We start from the raw sequence: 21,387 nt of genomic DNA, 5'->3' as shown, positions 1-21,387 counted from the left end.
GAAGAAGAAGAAGAAGAAAAGAGAAGAAAGAGAAGAGAAAATCAGATACAGAGGAAGGAGAGAGAGAAAGGGAGAGGAGGAGAGGGAGATGAAGAGAGGGATACAGAGAGGAAGGGAAAGAAAAGGCAGGGGACCAAGGGAAAATGTGAAAGAATATAATTTCCAAAAACATTGGCCCAGAAAAAGAAATCTGTTCCACCCCCACCCTTTGGATGGGATCATATTTTTAGAGTTAAAAGAGATCTTAAAGCCCCTTGAGTCCACCTGCCTCAACATGTAGATGAAGAAACTGAGTCTGAGAAAGGTTAAGTGACTTGCCCAGGATTATACAGCTAATGAATGTTTGAATCAGGATTTGAATTCAGGCCTTTCTGACTTCAAGTACAGCACCATATTCACCATACTGCCCATATGCCTCTTCTGGAGTTTTATCGTGCCTCTGGTACTTCCACTGATCTCCAATACAACAAATGTTAGTAACTTCTTTGGTGCAAGAAAATCATCTTTACCTTCCTACCACATTCTATTAGGGCTCTTACATCTCATGATAGATCAAAGTTTTACCTGCAATCTTGGGATTTCACCACAAGGAAGAGGAAGACAGTGAAGGAGAGGTGAGAAGGCAGGGCATCCCACCTTCTCTATTTACTGAATTAAATTTCTATTAGAAGCTGAACAGTCTTGCTTTCCTTGTTTTCTTTCAGCAAGTCTTAAAGAAATTAGGACTATGCCAATTATTCTTTCTATTCTTCAGTCTAGGTCTATCAAGTTTTTTTTTTTAAAGATGTAATCAGTTTAGAGAAAAACTGCACCATTTTATGCAGAAAACCATTCTTCTAATCCAAAGGCATTGAAGATTACCCTAAAATCTATACCCTCTCTGAGTCTGAACCCATGGACAGCCCATTCAGCAACCAGAATCAAACAAGATTTTACTTAGTTATAACATGGCTATTTTAGATATCTATGAGGCCAGAGGATCAGAGCTTGAAGGGACGCTTTAGACTATTAAATATAATCCCCTTATTTTGGAGATGAGTAAACTTAAGCTCAGGGAGTTTAAATGACTCATCAAGGATCATACTGCTAGAAAGGCTCTGAGGTAGGATTTGAATTCTAACTAAACTCAAGTTTAGTACTCTATCCATTATACCATGATGCCTCTCCAAGAGTCTTTTACTTCAGCAAGACCAGTGGCCAAAATGAGTGCCCCATAGGGCTATTGTTGATTCAAATTGGGAATTCCCTCAGTATGATCATCAACTAAAAAAGCTCAGACATAGTCAGGCCAGGCTTAAGGGAGACATTTTATTTATAATGATAGGTATGTTGTCTCTGCTAGATTTCTGCCTGCAACTAAGAAGTTCAAGAACTCAACAACTTTGAACCAGTTTTCACCTAAAATGAGCAAAGCTGGGAAGAGCTCACATTTCAATAGCCCTTTATGACTTAAGAAATGATGCCTTCAAAGCAGTCCTCGGAGGTAGGATGGAAAGTATCCTTACCAACATTTTATAGATGAGGTGACTAAGCCTCAGAGACACTAAATGACTTGCCTACCTTCTGATTCCAAATTCAGGGCTTTCTGTACTATACTATGCTACCTCTAATCAAACTATAAGGAAGCCAAATACTTCAACTTAATAAAAATAATTTCCCACATCATAAGGATTTATCATATTCTTATTCTTTTATCTCCTTTCTTAATACTATTCTGAGAAATCTCAGCCTCAGAAAGCTCTTTCCTCCTCATTATGACTCCCTCCCTCGGAGGGAGTCATAATACTATTTTAGGAAGGACCCTAGTCACATTTCACCTTATTCTTGCCTGGACCCTCCCTAGACTCCCCTTCTTCTCTCTTGCCTCATTGCTCCACTCCCATCCTCAGTCTCTCCCTTCTTCCAGAATCCCTATATGATTTACTCTTATATTAAAATGTAAGCTCCTTGAGGGTAGGGGCTTTCTTTCTTCCTTGTATTTGTAACCACAAGGCTTAGAACAATGCCTGTCACATAGTAAGCACTTAATAAGTATCTTTCTTTCTTTCTTTCTTTCTTTCTTTCTTTCTTTCTTTCTTTCTTCTTCTTCCTTCCTTTCTTTTTTCTTTCTCTATCTCTTCCTTTTGCTCTGTCTCTCTGTGTCTCTCTGTCTCTCTTTCTCTCTGTCTTTCTGTCTGTCTCTGTCTGTCTCTGTCTCTGTCTCTCTCTCTCTCTCAACTTCCATGTACTCAGGGCAGCAAATTCATAATGATAATGTGAAATCTCTGACAAACCTCAGTAGAAAACATAATAACTTTATAAGTATATATTTTCTGCGATGTAGCTGCACAGGGATACTGTTTTGTAATCTATAATCTAAATATCTGCTCATCCCATAAAGCCATCTGAAAACACTTTCAAAAGAGGGAAAGGATAACTACAATAGACTTTTCATTTATGTTCCCCCATCATAATTCTGTGCACATATTCATTACACATTTCATGTTATTGCCAAATTCCGTGTATACATGTTTATAATACAACACATATTTGTTACTAGCAGTTACACTCTCTTTAAATGACTAGAACAGGGGTGGGAAACCTGTGACCTCAAGGCCACATGTAGCCTTCTAGGTCCTTGGGTGTGGCCTTTTGACTGAGTTCAAGTTTTACAGAACAAATCCTTTTATTAAGGGAGTTTTTTCTGTGAAGTTTGAATTCAAACAAAAGGCCACACTTGAGGACCTAGAGGGCCACAAGTGGCCTTGAGGCTGTAGGTTCCCTACCCTTAGACTAGATCATTCACTGAGAACCATTTACAGCTATTATGACCATTATCTGTGAGTTCAATAAGCTCATATTCAAGTAGGAACACATACAAGTAGATTTTCTTTCAAAAATTATAAAACAAAAAGTCAGTTTGAAATAAATTCAACAAATAAAGTATCTGCTAAATTATTTTTTTGTTTCACTTTAATCTCAATCCCCAAATAATTTGCTATTTGCACTACTAATAGCCCTCTTTTGATTTTGAATGGTGCTAAATGATTGTTTATAAGAAACAAGTCTGTTATGGAGTACAGTGTTACCTTGGAATCTTTCCATTTCCCTAGTTAAAAATCTGTGTTTGAAATCCCTGTGGTAATTATCTTTGCATGTCTCTGAGTGCATGTTTGGTCCCATATCCAGAAATAGCCAGTTTGCAGATGCCATAGGTATCTGAATATGGCCATATCAATAGAGTTCAAAAAATGTATCTGTCAGGTTCTAAGGAGAAAAAAAGAAAGGGCAAGAGATGAAAGACGGTAGAGAATAAGAGTCAGGCTCAGATCTCTCTCTCTGTCTCTCTCTGTCTCTCTCTGTCTCTCTCTGTCTCTGTCTCTGTCTCTGTCTCTCACACACACACACACCACTGCCAGATTCATAAAATACACAAAGAGAATAAATTATTTTAGTTGGAAAGATTCCTTAGGACAGGAAGGGGAAAATGCTCCTTTCCCCAAAAAAAGAGATAACTTAACATTTAACTGGTGTGCTGAGGTACCCTTTCCCTCTAATGAAAAATTGTCTTGAGTGCAATTTTTTAAATTAATTAAAGAAACAAACAAAAATAACCAGATGAACATTATGGTAGACAATGAGGAAAGATAGACATGACAATTGTAACACATTTACCCTGTCTTTCTTTTATCTCTTCTTCTTTTTCACTTCTTTCTTATTCAATCTTTCCTCAAACTTACTCATCCATTTTGTCAGAAAAGGAAAATAGAGATGAATAGGAAGGAAATAGGTCAGAGATTGGTGGAGAAAGACAGAAGGAAAAATCAGAGGGCTAGAGAAGTGAAGAGGACCAAATCCCAATCAACAATATTCTCCAGTGTACTTTTTTTTTTTCCCAGTTGGCCAATTGTATTTTTAGGGACTTGTTTTCTACAGTTAATTTTTGTCCTTCCATTTCCAAGCTATTGACACTCTCTTCCATACCTCTCATTTCTTTTCCCATTTTTCTTCTATCTCTTTTATTTGACTTTTAAAAATCCTTCTTGAGCTCTTCCAAGAAGGCTTTTTGGGCTTCAGACCAATTCATAGTCCCTTTTGAGGTTTTGGATGTGGGTATATTGACAATGTTGTCCTTTTATGAATTTCTGCCTTGATCTTCCCTATCACCATAATAAGAGTCTATGGTCATTGTTTGTTTCTTTTTGCTCACGGTGTTTGCTTATTTCCTGACCTTTAAAAAATTTAACTCTCCTACTGGAGAGCAGGGGGCATTGACCCAAGCTTCTTGTTCTGGGATCCTGAGGCCTGGTCACTGGCTTTGTATACTGGGGCCTCGGGTGCTGTTGGAAGTTATAGGGTTCTGGCAGTTTACCTGGTGTTGGGCTGGAATCAGCATCACTGGAGCTCTAGGGGTAGGGGTGGGGAATCTGGCCCCTGGAGGATGCCTGCTCACTCACGGCCTTGAGCTCCTTTCTTGGGCTCCAGCTCATCAGGGCCTTACACAAAGATGTTTTGCTGCTGGAGGATGTGTCTCAGCATGGGGCTTTACCTCTTGGAGCTGTGCTTCCCAGAGTTTTGCTGAAGCACTGGGAAACTTGGCTGCCAGAGAACACCATGGCACTTGGTGATTTTCTGAGTGGGTGTCCACCTGTTCCACTGTCCGTACTGAGGCACTTGGGGGTCCTGGTTTGGTGCTTGCCTGCTCCACCACCCTGTGGTTCAGGATCTCCCCCTAGCATGCTGAGGTAGGGCTTTCTGTTAGCTTGCTGGGATGAATCTCATTCTGTACTGTTCCCCCTCCCCCAGAACGAGAGGGGCCTTTCTTGTTAATCCCCCAAGCTTCCTGGGCAACAAGACTGCTGCCCCCGGTCTTTCTGCTGGTTCAGTTGTTCCAGGGTTTTCCTGGGGTGATATTTTCTGTGCTTTCAGAGGTCAATAAGGGAGGGTAGGAGCATTTACTTCTTGCTCTGCCATCTTGGCTCCCAGAAGCGGGAACAATATTCTCAAAGTCTGTGATAAGTTAAAAATCTTAACTAGTACCAAAAATTTGCAAGAATTTTTCTCTTTAAAAAGGATGAATTAAGAGAAAGGGAGAACAAAGAGACCAAATGAGTTTTAGGATGAACCAAAATAGTCTTAGTGATTGGTTTCCTTGTAGTTTGATACTTAACCTTAGTTAAAGTTAGAATAAAAACAATTCAGCATTAATGAATTATGGAATGTTTCAACTTTAAACATTGGCTGTAGCAATCTAGTTCCAAAGATATACTAGCCAACTCACCATTTTGTCTGAGATTGGCCCTGTTGGTAAAGCAAGCTCATTACACCAGAGGGTCAGGTCCAGACAGGGACAGTTCCTGACTGACTGGTAGCTACCCCCATTATAGCTCTCGTGGATCCCTCTGCTCTTCACCAGGGCACTGAAGCCTTTAAGATTCCCATCGGTCAGCTTTTGTTGGGCTGGCACTTCAAATTTCTCTGTAGGCAATGTGTCAGGTGTGGGTGGGGGTAAATCAGCTACGTGATCACCTAACAATGAGAAAGAAGTTTTGATCAAAACAGTTCCAAGCATTTGTGTTACACATTTCACCTTATAACCACTTGAAAGGCTGTTGTAAAGATTTCTTGCTAGTACTGGTGGAAGGGTAATGAATGTGAGATTCAGAGATCATTGTATTATTTTTTCCTAAGTATTCATCTTATTAGGGGAGCTAAAGTAACAGTTCTGGTCTGATTGGTGATTATGATTCACTTACCCCAGTAATGGTCAAAATATTGAATTTAATTTCAATGAGACAAACAAATGCTTTTGCTCTTTGGTACATGATCTGGAATATTTTTAAAGAGTTTAGAGGATGTTTTATGGCTGACGTTTTAAAAATGTAGTCTTGTCTCTTCCTTCTCTATTTTTTCTTAATATTTCCTCTTTTTATACATTAATTATATGGATTAAATGTTTTTCAAGTAAACTAACAAGAGAAAAACAAGAACTGAATCAGTTTTGTATATGGATTAAATATTAATGGACGTTATTAAAAATATTTTAACACACTTTTTATCAATAGGTAGTACTTATTCTAAAAAAATCAAATTTCCTTTGAAGTAATGAAGAGAGCTGTCTCTAGTTTCTGTTTGTTCATTTCTCCTCTCCTCCCTTTTTCTCTTTCCCTCCTTTTTTTTCTTATCTCTTCCCTTCTCTTCTCTCTTCTCTTCTCATTATTAAAATGGCAGTTACTATTGCATGCAGAAGGTGAATAATATAGAGAGAAAAGGAAAATAACAAGGAGGCTTTTCCTCATGTTAGCTTTCCTCAGATTCTGCTTTTCTTTCACTCTGACCTTTATGTTTTCCCTAGTCTTTCACACCATAACCACTCTAGGCATTTCAGCTTGGACTATCCCAGAAAGTGTTTGAGCATCTGCCTGATGATGCATGGAATAGACAAGACTGAAGTGTGAGCCATAGTTATAAACCAATCCCAGAGCACTTAGCTTGCTGTAACCCTCCACCTTTCCCTTTATTTCCTATGAGAAATTATTTCCCTAAAAGCTCTATTTTGTACATTGGAGCCCAAGGACAGAAGTAGTCTAATCCTGTGATAGTATTACAAGATAACAGTTCAGAGATCTGGCATACCCTAAAATGGTCAATCAGCTTTATATCAAGGAAACAGAAAAATTGCTGTGTTTCTTTTAGTGTTTCAGACATTAAAGTTTATAAAGGTAACATGGTCCACATAGGGCTAGACTTGAAACCAAGAAGTCCTGAGTTCAAATCCTGCCATGTACTAGCTAGGAAAAGATTGGAAAACTACCTAATATTAATGAGCCTCCATTTCCTCATCTGTAAAATGGTGATAATAATATCTGGAGTATATATTTCTTGGAGTTTTTGTGAAGCATAAATGTGATTATTCATGGCAAGTATTTTGTAAACTTTTTTACATAAATGTAGGAAATTGTTAGAATTACAGTTTAGATTTGTAAGAGACAAGATTTTAACATGATTCTTCAGGTGTTGTCTGACCAGGACAGAGTGTGGAGGGTCTATTACCTTCTAGAATATCAGTGTCATCTAAAATTAGTGGGGCATCTGTGTGGCACAGTAGATAGAGTTCCCAGCCTGGAGTCAATCCTGAGTTTAAATCTGGCCTCAGATACTTATTAGCTCTGTCACCCTAGGGAAATCACTTAACCTTGTTTGCCTCAGTTTTCTCATCTGTAAAATGAGCTGGAGAAGGGAATGGCAAACCACTCTAGTATCTCTGCCAAGAAAATCACCAGTGGGGTTATGAAGAGGCAGGATGTCTGAAAAATGACTGAAAAACAGCAACAACAGAATTAGTACCTGTGCTGGGATTCACAGATTGTTATCTTTAACTTTGTTAACTTAAGTTTGTGTTAAGCCAAAACCCTTAGGCTGTTTTCATATGAACTAGTGACAAACCATTCTAAACTTGTGTAAATGATTTTTTACAACTCTCAGACTCGTCATTTGTCCTCTTTCAAATTTCAGCTGTTTGCTTCTGATACATTTTTACAGGTCATTGAGATATGTAAAATCCTGAGTCTTTCACATTCCACATGGTTAGCCTTTGCTCCAAGTGTGGCTTCACCTATCAATTAGATAAGTATATTATTTATTTTAGTTGTTGATTATAATATTATAAAGTACAGGGCCAAAGATAGAAAAATGAGCTATAGTGGCTGACATACATCTGTAAGATAGGATTTAGAGCTAGAAGAGGTTTTTAAAGCTCCCTTTGTTCATCATCTCACTTTTCAGATAAAGAAATTAAGACTCAGAAAGTCTGAAGGGAGGATGGGAAAGGAACAAGCATTTTCTCATTTGATTATACAAAGAGTAAGGAGCAGAGTCAAGGTTTGATCCCAAGATGTTTGGTTCAAAATCCAGAGCCTTGCTCATAATAGCCCTAGACCATGCTGCCTTCCCATTGGTTAATCTTCTTTGGCCGTTATAGTCTAACAAGATATGAATCTATCTGACTATACTGTACACCTGCCTATGTTCCTCAATCTTGTCCAAAAGGATATTAAAAGGGACTTTGGGGAAATTATTTGCTTAAATTGAGATGTACTGTGTCTTTGATATTTTCCTAAATATCAATCTTAAAAAAAGACTGTTTCCCCAAAGGAAGAAACAAATACCACCTCTCATGAGATACAAGCAGTCATCACTTTTAGATGAAATTCATTTTTGGAGGCTTCATCTCGAGGTGAATTATGAAGTCCTGACTTTATGAAGGGCTGTTTGGGTCATTTATTGCTTATATTTGTGCTCTAGTTGACTATATACTTTATTCTCTGTGTATAGCAATATATCTCCTCAAGCTTGAAAATAAATAGATGGAAGTACGAAAATAAATAGATAAAAATAGTGAGGTGTATATAAGTTACGTCAGTCGGAGAAATATCTACATTTTCTTCAGAATGGGGGACTCCAGGTGTAAGAACTCAGTTTACCTATAATATATTGCAAAATCTCTTAGACTTAGTAGATAAGTCCTAGGAAACTATTTGAGCTACATAGAGATAAGTGATTTACCGATGCTCACAAGTTTTTAAGTATTAGAGACAGAACATGAAACCCAGGCCTTCTCACCTTCAAATTCAACATTACGTCTGCTGTGACAGGCTATCTCTGTTATGAATTATAGGTATTTATCTGGTGTAATTATCAGACTTGCATAATATGAAGCTTCAAAAATTGGAGACTTCCTATGATAAGACTATAAAAACTCTACTCTTGGCAACTGTAGATTCATTGATTTTATTGGAATACACAGCAGGATATCTATAAGATCAAAGGTCACAGAATGTTAATAGACTATAGTTATGTAGAATGAGGCTTATAAAATGATAATTGATAGATAGTAAAATACTTTGGATACATTATTTCATTTGATCCTAACAGTAATCCCTAGTTCGAGATTGTCTAGGCCAACTCCACCATTTTACAGAGGACACTGATGCATAGGTGAGTGAAGGCAATTAACAAAGGTCACCTAAGTATTAGAGGCAGGATTTGAACTCAAGTCCTCTGACCATAAATATGTTATGCTTTACTTTACTCTGCATTAATACAGATTAGGAGAATTATACCTGAAGTCAGACAACTTTAGTTTTTCAGGGACAGTTTAAGCCATTTGCTGATTATCCAATCTAGGTTTTTCTCTGTCCCTTACATTCTGTTCTTTGCCTTTTAACTATTTAATCAAGTCTTTCCTACCACTATCAACTACTGTGCGAAGAATAGAGTCTTTACAGAATATTGTACTGATCTGAGAGTGCAAGATCATTTTTTTCTATAACGTAGAGCAAAGTATAAAGGAAAAGCTTTTGCAAATTCATTCCTAAACCAAAATATATCTGAGTTATCTACAATTTTGCATTATCTAGTGTCCTTACTCCCAGGAGTATGGCCAGACCCTGAGTTACCCTATAGTTGTCGGTAAGCTGGGCCAAGTCAACATTACTCATTTATGATGTACCATTTCTTTAAGGTATGTTATTTTGGCATCTGCTAATATATGGCACCTTGTGCTACCTCCCAGTTTGCAGGGGCCTTCAGTTGGCCCTGCCAGAAGTGAGCTCATAATAGGTGTTCAATAAATACTTGTTAAGTTTGGATTGAGTTGAATCATTCCATCAGTGTGGGAGACTGAGAATTCACTTCATCTGATTGGATTCCCTCCCTCACAATAGGATTTTTCCTTCTATTTCATATTTCAGGCATATTAGAATCTTCTGTGTTTTTTACTGTTATTGGTCATTCTGTATAATAATGTCTAAATTCATTGCAATTTAACTCCAAATGCTAGAGAAAGTTTAGGAAGTAGTGAAGTTTTGCTTTAACAAAAATGTCTCAAACCACTTTCAAGTATAGAAAAGTGATTATGAAAAATAAATGAGAGGAAAAGGAATTGTTTCTTTTCAGTATGACACATTTGAAAGTTTCCCCACTGTGAATGTTCTTCTCTCAAAGCAATTTCTGTAAATTTCTGTAACTGCACTCTATGTTCCTATTAATAAGACAGATTCTTGACCTTGGATACAATAACTAATCTGCAGGGGTTTTTTCCTTCCCTTTTAGATAGTGGCTTACATTTTTAGGCATTAATGAAGAGAAATGCAATTTCCTTTTTAATAAAGGAGTTAACTTATAAAAAAACTTCATTCTTTACAACTCATTTTGATTCAGATTTAATTGGTATAGAAGATGAGTAAATACTAAATCCTGGTATGACTTTGTGTCTTCTGACTATTCTATGGAATTCCATGGAAACTTTCACTTTAGAGTCAACCTAATGCTGACTTGGCCAAATTCTCCTCCTATTTAACATTCCTAACAAGTTTTAATCCAATCCCAGATTCTCTGAGTTTTTTACTCTTATAAGGGTACATAAGCCACCTCCACTGAGGAGGTGAACGTGAAGCTGAGCTAAAATGTCATCTGTACAAGGGTGGACATAGTCTTAGTCAGTGGTTTCATTCCTCCATAATATTGTTGGCTATTTGGCAAGGATTTGTGAACAGAGGTAATGTCCCAGAATGTTTTTGCACGGAGAAGAAAAATATATTTAAGCCATTTACAGGAATCTGTCTCAGGAGGATCTAATCCAAATGAGCAGTCGGTTATAAGCCAATATTAGAAGATCCTCTGCCTCCTCGATTCTCAGAGGTTTAAATGGCCAATATTTTCTGGCTCCTGTTGTGTGGGATTTGGCCCTTGGTTTTTAAAAGACGTGGGTTGCAGCAGAAGGCAGCCACTGGGCTGCCTGGAAAGTGAAGGCAATTTCCTCTCTGGTAGCCAGACAGGATACCAGGGGATTAGTTGTAGCAAAGTAGAAACTGGACCTAGTCTGCTTAGGACTTCCACATAGATTTCAGGCCAAATAGGAAGACAGCTTTTATGATCAAAATTGATCTTTCAATCAGAACATCAAAATGTTCAGCATTGAGAGTTTCTTTTTAACTTTTGCATGCACTAAGTTTCTGAGCCTACACAATATTTCATGTTTGAAGACAGTATGCTGGGAGAAACCTGCAGAATACCCACTCACCTATCTATCACCTTGTCATGATCATCAACTACTTTCTCTTCCAATTTTCTCACTCTGGAAGACGATTGAGCTAAACCAGATTCTGGAGATAACCAAGAAGATTATTCATCACTTACTACCTTTAATTCATAAATCTCGATATAAAATTGACATTATAGCCAAATGTTAACTTCTCTATTCTTGCCAGAGGTGAAGATGGGGAGAAACTAAGGGGAAATTATCAAATCATAGAAAGTCAGAGCTGGAACTGACTTTTGTGATTCTGTAGTACAATTGTCTTATTTCCAGATACGGAAATGAAGGCCCAGGGAGGTTAATTGACCTACTCAAGGTCATAGAATTAATAAGAAGGCAAGACTGTTTCTAAGTCAAAAATAAACAAATGTATAAAGTTGGAAATAAAAATTCAGAATTTTACTCCTCCAGGACTGAGTGTGGGTTTTTTCATTTTATTTCTTTTCATTTTGATTTATTTTTTTTTAATTAATGAGCATTTATTTTTACCATCCCCTTTAAAAGAAAAAGAAAAAAATAAAAGCAAAATTCATACGCACATGCATAATCAAGCAACCCAAATTCCTACATTGTCGTATCTAATTACATTAATCTTATTCTGCATCTGAATCCATCACCTCTCAAGAGATAGGTAGTGGAGTTTACCCGTAGTTCTCTGTATTCATGGTTGGTCATTTTCATTTATCAGAGATCTTAAGGCTTGATAAATTGTCTTTACTATATTCTTATTATTCTATAATTGCTCTCCTATGTCTGCTTACTTTAGTCTGGATCAGATCAAACAAATCTTTCAAACTTTCAGAGAACCCATCCCTTTTGACATTTCTTATAGCACAATACTAGAGTAACAATTAAAGCTATCCCCCAAATGAGAGATATCCAAAAGTTAAATGGATCTCTAAAGAGGCAGCATAGTAAACTTTGGTTCAAATTCTGCCTCCAACATTTACTAACTCTATGACTTGGAGTTAAGTCACTTAAGTTGTCTCACTATCAGTTTTCTCATCTTCAAAATGGGAATAAAAATAACTATAGCATTTATTACAAAGGATTTTTGTGAAAATAAAATAAGATAATTTGTGTAAATTATTTTGCAAACCTTAAAATTCTATATAAATATCAGTCACTATTATTAGAGTATATCATCATCATCATCATCATCATTAATCAGAGAAAAAAAGATTGTTCCCCTTTACTAGAGGTCTTTAAGCAAATACTGTTAGACTTATCAGATATCTTGTAGAGGCAATTCTTGTCCAGATATGGAATAGACTAGATGAGGTCTTTTCTAGTTCTCAAGTTCTCTGATTTTATGAAGCTGAATACATGGCAGCTTCTGATTTTGTTTCAGGGAGAATCTATTTGTATAGGTTTGAATTTTTCTATTTTTGGAGGGTGGTGGGTTGGAGATAAGGTGCAGGGAGTGGAGACTAGAATGTATACGTAAAATTACAGGGAGAAGCTCGCTCTTTCAAATATGGCAATACAAAGATAAAGAAAGTGAAACAAACAAAAGAAAATGAATGTTCAGCTCCAATGGTACACAAAAGAATGTGAGAAATTTGATAACACAAAGTAATATTTTTCATGCTTAAAAACTGATTTTTGAAGTTAAAAATTGAAGTTAACCTAGTATTCTTTCCACTTAAACTTCTTTTTCTAGCAGAACCGCAAGTCTATACACTGAAATGCTATTCCATCTTTCAACCTCCTTCCAATTTCATCCAGAGTTAGAGACAATATTTCTCAGGACCAATCCTTTCATCCACTTTACTTTTCATAATTCTGTGTTTTGTTTTGTTTTGGGCCAGTTGAAAACCTCTCTAAAGTTAATTCCTCGCAACCTCTATGCCAAAAATAGAGGATGTAATTTGTTTTTGTTTTGTTTGTCCCAAACACTGAGCATCAACCTCATCATCTATGTGGACAGCCCTGGAGAGTGTGCTGCCAAGATAAATGAATTTATCCACAGTATTCACAATTTCTCCATTTACTGTGACCAGTGGTTCCATGTATTAATGGTGCAGTGCTAGCTGATGGAGGACCTCTGTTTTCTTGGTGTTGGCTGTCAGGCCAAAATTAGCACAGGTAGCAGAGAACGGATCCATACTGTGTTGGTTCTCAACCTCAGATGCTGCATTGAGCACACAATTATGTGTGAACAAAAAGTCTTAAGGATGCCTTCATTGTCATCTGTATAAAGGAAAAGGAAACAGGTTGTCCTATGACAACCAGAGGGGAGCTCTTTCTTCTAGTCAAAGCTGGAAAGATCCTTGCCAGAGTCCTTCTTAATCAGCTGATTAAAAATTTAGAAAATGGTCACTTGTCCAAGAGTCACCATGGCTTTAGAAAGGGCCATGGAACAGTTGACATGGTGTTTGCTGCTTGACAACTCCAGGAGAAATGCCAGAAGCAGATCAGAGGTCTATGTACATTTGTGAACCTGACCAGTACTTTTGATACTATCAGTCATGAGGGCCTGTGGGTAATCATGGTGAAATTGGGTTGTCCAGAGAAGTTCATCAGCATTGCATGCCAGATTCATGATGACATGCTCACACAGGTCCTGGATGGCTAATGCTCCATTGCTTTCCCATTCACCAATAGAGTGAAATAGGACTGTGTGCTTGCTCCCATGCTCTTCAGCTTAATGTTTTCCAAGGTGTCATCAAATGCTAACAAAAACAGCATCAAGATCAGTTCCCACTCTGATGGTCAACTATTTAACCTGAAAAGGCTACAAGCCAAGACCAAAGTGGAGGGGGAGTTGGTGCTTGACTTTTTGTTCCCAGATGATTGTCCAGGTTTAAGTAAAACAAGGCTAGGTCTTCCATATCATGATTATTCAAATATTTGAAGACAGTTATCTTGTATTAATGTCCTTATTCCTACCCTCATTCCCATTCCAAGTCTTTTCTTCTCTAGGTTAAACATATGCATATTTTCCAGCCTATCTTTATATGGCTGAACATTTTCTGTTCCTTGCATTGTCTCCCAGACAATTTTGTCCAGATCTCTCTCTTTAAAAAAAAATCCACTATAACTCTCTACTTTTAATAATACTTATCTGTGTACATCTTCTATCACCATTCTCAAAATAAAACAAAGCATCTTTTCATCTTTGAATCCCCAGGACCTAGTGGTGTTCACAGGAGAGGCTTAATAAATATTTGTTGAATTAATGATTATCATAGTTTCATCATTCCTGCATCCTGATCAGCCTCCTCTAGACTCTTGTCTTTTCTAGAATGAAATGCCCACAATTTAACCCAATACTCTAGCTGTGGTCTAAGGCACAGTGGGATCATCCCCTCCCTTATTCAGGATACTATGATCTATTAAGACAAGCTAAAACCACACTAGTCTATGTGCTTTTTTTGGCTCCTATATTATACTGCCACTTCATTAGGTTCATGAAGCTTACAATAACCCTTCATCTTTGTTCAAAATTGAATTCATTATCCTCTCTTAAATTCTTTCAACTTTACTCTTTTTGTGGAGGTAACACCATCTTCCTGGTTCAGAACTTCATAACCTTTTACCCGGGCTATTGTAACAACATGCTAATTGGTCTCCCTGTTGCCAGTCTAAAAACTTCTCCAAGTCAACAAGCATTTATTAAGGACTTACTATATGCTGAAAATTCTGCCCCCATCCCCATCATATTGTTAGCTCCTTATGGACAGAGAGAGTTTTTGTCTTTCCTTGTATCTTCAACACTTAGCACAGTGTCCAGCTGGTAGTAAGCTCTTAATGAATGCTTGTTTACTAATCAAAGTAGTATGGGAGGAAGGTTTCAAAGTCACAGAGACTAATTAAATTCCCTATGTAGGCAGTAGCACTTAAGCTTAGTTGTGAAGAGAATGAAGAATTCTAAGAGGTAGTAGTGAGAAACAGCATTCTGAGATGGGAGACAGTCAGTGCAAAGGCAGGGATGTGGAAGATGGAATGTTATATATGGAAAAAAGCTGACTATCATTATGTCTTGTGTTTTTCTTGATGCTGCAATTCTTGCATAATTTCTTAATGGGTACTATTTATCCATTTGAGGTTATTTATTGGGTATTATTCAAGGTTCCTCTTTCCATCTCCATTTCTTCTGGAAAGTTAGGTGGCAGTTATTTTAATATATATATATATATCATATTAGCATTCTGTTTTGCTCATTATAAAAAAATAGCATGCTATTTTTGTGTGGTTGTTTTGCTATTGCTCTTCTATTCGGTGTTTATATTTTTGTTGTTTTTGGTATTATTATTTTGTAAGTTAGGATCCTATTTCCCTTTATTCCTTTTACTCCAACATTTTGGAGTGATGTAGGCATGGATGGGGAAAACAAATAAACTGCATTCTCAATTTTAAAGTGTTGAAATTATCCAGAAAATTGAAGAGGTGAAAAATAAATTAGAAAATAAAATCCAACAATATTCTGCATATAACATCAGTATTCACATGGATTTAACATGAAAGATTGGAGCAAAATTTATCTTGCTTTAGCTGAGTCTAGAAAAAGAGTTGTGGCTATTATGATTTCAGATAAGAGAGCAGTAAAAAATTAGATGCTAATAAGAGAGACAAACAAAGACAATACATTAAAGGTAGTATAGATAATAAAAGTGTTTACATCTATATAACATGTATATATGCAAAATTTTAAAGTGATAGATATTTTACCCAAATACTAATATAAAATACTAGAAATCTAACTAAATTGCAAAAATATCTAGAATGTAAGAAAGACATATATTATAGATGACTTTAATGTATCTTATTTTTCTTATTCATAATAATTTATTTTTAACATTCTTTTTTTTAATTGAGTTCTGAATTCTTCCCCCTCCTTTCCACCCCTCCCCCTCACATTGAGAAGGTAAGAAATGTGACGTAAATTACACAGGTGAAATCATGAAGATCATTTCCACATTAGCCATTTTGCAAAAAAAAAAAAAAGTAAGAAAAATAAAGTTAAAAAAAATTATGTTTTATTCTGCACTCAAACTCCATTAGTTCTCTCTCTCTGGAAGTGGATAGCATTTTTCATCACAAAACCTTCAGAATTATCTTGGATAATTGTATTGATCAGAGTAGCCAAAATCATTAACAATTTTGCTGTTACTATGTACAATGTTCTCCTAGTTCTGCTCACCTCGCTTTGAATCAGTTTGTATGTCTTCCCAGTTTTTTTTTTATGAAACCATCTTGCTCATCATTTCTTACAGCACAGTAGTGTTCCATCATCATCATATGCCACAATTTGTTCAGCCATTGCCAATTAATAGGCATCTCCTCAATTTTCAATTATTTAATACCAGAAAAAAGCTGATATAAAGATTTTTGTACATATGGGACTTTTTCCATTTTCTTTGATCCCCTCCCTCCAACATTTGTCATTTTCCTTTTCTGTCATATTAGCCAATCTGATAGGTGTGAGTTGGTAACTCAGAGTTGTTTTAATTTGCATTTCTCTACTCAATAGTGATTCAGAGCATTTTTTCATGTGACTATAGATAGTTTTGATTTCTTCTTCTAAAAATTGCCTGTTCATATCCTTTGATAATTTATTGATTGGGGAATAAATCATTTTTAATAAATTTGACTCAGTTCTCTACATTTGAGAAATGAGTCCTTTATCAAAGAAACATGCTGTAAATTTTTTTCACCATTTTCCTGCTTTCCTTCTAATCTTGGCTGCATTACCTTTGTCTGTGCAAAAACCTCTTTAATTTAATATAATCAAAATCACCCATTTTATTTCCTGTGATCCTCTCTATCTGTTGTTTGGTCATAAATTCTTCCCTTCTCCATAGATCTGACAGGTACATTTTTTCATGCTCTCCTAATTTACTTATGATATCACCCTTTATCTTTAAATCTTGCACCCATTTTGACCTTATCTTGGTATATGGTGTGAGATGTTGGTCTATTCCTAGTTTCTGCCCAACTTCTTTCCAGTTTCCCCTGCGATTTTTTTGTGGAATAGTGAGTTTCTTTTTCAAAAAACAAAAACAAAAAAAAACTTGGATTTTAGGATTTATCAAACACTAGAATACTATGGTCATATACTACTGTGTTTTATGTACCTAAGTTATTTCATTGATCCATCACTCTATTTCTTATCCAGTACCAGATAGTTTTGATGATTACCAATTTATAATACAGTTTGAAATCTAGTACTGTTGATCTATCTTCTTAAAATAGTTAAATCTAAAAGAAAAAAAGAAACATAAATCTTAATAGCATATTAGAAAACTAGAAATAATAGACAAATGTTGAATGGCAATTTAGGATCATTGAATCATGTCATCAATTCAGAGCTAGAAGGGACATTGTAGATCATGGAGTGGAACCTCCTACTTTGACAACTGAGGAAACCTCAGAGAGGTTAAGTGATTTGCAAAGGGTCACACAGCTGGTTAGTATCTGAAGTGGCTATCAAGCTCATCTTCCTGACTCCAAGGCCAGTGTGCTATCCACTGTAGCAATCTGTCTTTAAGGACTATATTTATTTTTTAGCATTGTAGGATACCTTTACAAAAATTCATCACTTGCTACAGAATAAAGACCTGAAAAAATAAATTTAGAAATGCATAAATGTTAACATACATCTTACAAACCACATTAAAAATTATAATCAATAATAAAAGTAACAACATGGTAGAAGTGAAACAATATTGGATTTAATTCCAGAGGACCTGGATTCAAATTCTGGCTCTGAATTTTCTATCTGTATGACCTTAGATAAATTATTTAACCCCTGTGGGCTAGTTCTTCATCTCTAAAATGAAATAGATCCCTATGGGCTACAAATTGACTTAGAAAACCATAAATTAACATTATCGGTGTTGCATATGGGTGTATATAACATTTCCCAATTTTAATCTGTTTCAGCCAGCCTTTTAGAATTTTGCCTACTTGCAGCTATATAACCTTTAAGGTCATCCCCAACTCTAAATCTATGCTATAATTGTCCTATATATGAACAACAGAATATTCAAATGGTGATTGATTAAGGAATCTCAAATAAAAACCAACTATAGTACAGTGAATAATTATATGAAAAATGATAACAGTAGCACAAAATGAAGGAAAAAAGGAAGGAAAGAAGTAAAAAATGAAGAAATCAGAATTTATGAAGTGCCTATTATGTTCCAGGCACTGTGCTAAGTGCTTTACAGATATTTTGATGCTCACAAGAACCCTGAAAGGTAGGTGCTATTATTATCTCCATTTTAATTTGAAGTAACTGAGTTAAACAGAAGTTAAGTAATTTACTCAAGGTCACACAGCAAGTATCTGATGCCAAATTTGAACTGAGGTCTTCCTATTTCTAGACCCCATGCTCTATCCACTACATCACCTAGCAACCTTTAGAATGACTTTTTTAAATCTTGGAATACATATTAATAAAAGAGAGAAAAGAAGACCAACAAATTGAGAAAAATCAACAAATTAATAATCAGAGAGAAAGAATAAAAATAGAAAGATAAACACAATTATAAAGAAAATGACTAAGTAAATAAAACACAAAGCTATTTTAAAAGATTAGTAAAATCAATAAACCACTACCTAATTAGATCAATAAAAGAGATAGAAAACCAAATTATCAAGAATAAAAAATGGAAGACAGAATACACAATAAATGGAGAGGAAATAATAAAAGTAATGAGAAAATACTATATCCAATTATACACATATATGTATGTATGTATATATGTATATATGTATGTGTATGTATATATACATATATATATATATATATACTTTAACATTTTAAATGAGACAGATGACTATTTTGAACAAATATAAAATATCCCAATTGAAAAAATATGTAGCACACAGGAACAATGAAAAAACAGAACACTCAATCAAATGATAAAGTTAAATCCCCTTAACCCAAAATCTGACTCCAATGGATTTCAAGTAAATTATATAAAATATTTATGCAACAGATACCTTCTATGCTACATAAATTATTTACAAAAATAGAAAATATGGACCCATAATCAGCTCTTGCAATGAAACAATATGTCCCTGATGCCCCAACTAGAAAGAGATAAAGCTAGGAATTACACACACACACACACACACACACACACACACACACACATATACATAGATGTATGTATCTATGTATATGTTTACAAATAAATGATTTTCTATAACTAAGATGGATACATTTATATCTGAAATATAAGGACAATTGAACATTAGTTAAACTGTTTTAATTAAGCATATCAATAAATCCAAATCATAAGATTGCATAAGCAGTTGAAAGAAAATCTTTCACCAAAGCACAGTACTCATTTATGGTTTTAAAAATTCTTGAAAGTATAGAAATAAATTTATCCATTCTTAATGTGATTGAAAGTCTATATCTAAGAGCAATAACTAACATCACTTGTCATACAGAAACTCTGGAAGTTTTTTTTTTAGCAGAAATGAAAAATAATGTTCACTATCTTCATAATTATTTCACATGAGGCTAAGAATTCTACCTATAGCAGTATGACAATACTATAAAAGGAAACAAAAATCATTCCAAATTTGCAGATTACATGTGTTTTCTTGGAGAAATTTAGAAAAATATCAAAAGAACTAATCAAAATAGTTAACAATATGACATATTAACATATGATACTAATAATACAAAAAGATAATTAATATTAATTAAAAGCAACAAAACACCATAGGAAGAGATAGGGATAAAAATTCCATCTGAAATACAACAAAACACATTAAATATCACAGTTAACTAAGACACAATCAAGGCTTATTTAAGTACAGAAATAAGGGAAGACTAAAATAATTCAAGTTATTCAATATTTACAACTATGGCTTTGCTATTATAATAATTATCCTGGTGGTAGAATAATATCTTTCAAAATAAGCCATAATAAATTGCAAATACATAAATAATCTAAATACAAAAATTTGTACCATAGAAGTTAGAGAAAAACAAAGCATTTCATTTTTGCCAGCAGTGGCAATTTTAACAATCTTAACTATATAAAATTAAAAATATTTTGCACAAAAATCATTGCAGCTATGATAATAAGGAAAGATGTAGATTGAGGATTGGAGAATCTTTGCCTTAAACATCTCTGATTAAAGCTGGACATTCAAAATCTACAGGGAAGTGATACAAATCTATAGCTATACCCCAAAAGGCAAATGGTCAGTTATGTGCACAAACAACTTTCAAAAAAATGCAATCCATGAATGACCACTTAGAAATTCCTCAAAATCAATAATAATCAGAGAAAGTAAAATGCCGTAGGCATAGTACCATGCTCGCATCAAATTATTTAAGATGGAAAAACTCATTGTGCCAGGAGCTGTGGGAAGACAAGCACATTAGTTCATTGCTGGTGATATTGTGAATTGTTTCAGTCAATTTGAAAATAGTTTATATCCTTGGATACCATTATTGGGACTATTCCCCAAGAAGATTATTGATAACAGGAATTGATCCAAGTATACAAAGATATTCATGGGAGCAATATTTATGATATCAAACAGCTTGAAACAAAATATGTGCTAAATGATTAGAGAATAGCTGAATAAACTATGGCATGCATATATATATACACATATATATATACACAAACATACCTATATATATATATATACACACACACATGTGTGCATATAGTTAAATTCTCTAACATAAGAAATGATGAATATGAAGAATTCAGAGAGGAAAATTGTTGGTAAAAATACGTTGGTATTATACTATCAAAGGTAAACCAAAAAATTTTCTGTGTTTTTTAGCAATAAATGATAAAAGTAGTATGCTGTCAATCACCATCATGATATTAGATGGTTTTGTTGAACTTTTAAAGACAATATACTTTGTAGAGGAAGTTGTTTGTATGTTTCTTTAGAAGTGCTTTTTCTTTAGGGGCAGTTAAGTGGCACAGTGGATTGAGCACCAGCCTGGAGGTCAGGAGGACCTGAGTTCAGATCCGGCCTCAGACCAAATACTTGATACGTACTCGCGGTGTGACCTTGGGCAAGTCACTTAACCCCAATTGCCAAAAAAAGTGCTTATTTTATTAATATATATATATTTTTATAATGTATTTAGAGTTAAATAATGTTGTTATTTAGTAGAGAAGGATTGATGTAGTCTTAAACTTGGGTTCAATAACTCAGTTGAACAAGTATAGGATGAGAGAGACAAGGCTAGACAGTTTATGTGAACATGATATGGAATTTTTTGTGGAATGAAAGTTTCATATAGTTCAACAGAGCAATATGGTAGTCCAACAAAGCTAATGTCTCTTAAATTGAATTAGGAGATGCACAGA

General features: G+C 35.1%; 1 pseudogene; it reads right to left on the bottom strand.

Annotated features, from left to right (window-relative positions):
* The window catches only part of LOC114053814, a 75,676-nt pseudogene that overhangs the window by 29,995 nt on the left and 24,294 nt on the right, over positions 1-21,387 (bottom strand).

Source organism: Vombatus ursinus, unplaced genomic scaffold, assembly GCF_900497805.2.
Source record: "Vombatus ursinus unplaced genomic scaffold, bare-nosed wombat genome assembly UNPS02014812.1, whole genome shotgun sequence".
Taxonomy (NCBI): Eukaryota; Metazoa; Chordata; class Mammalia; order Diprotodontia; family Vombatidae; genus Vombatus; species Vombatus ursinus.
The sequence above is the reverse complement of the archived record's forward strand: the minus strand, read 5'-3'. Positions and strand labels throughout refer to the sequence as shown.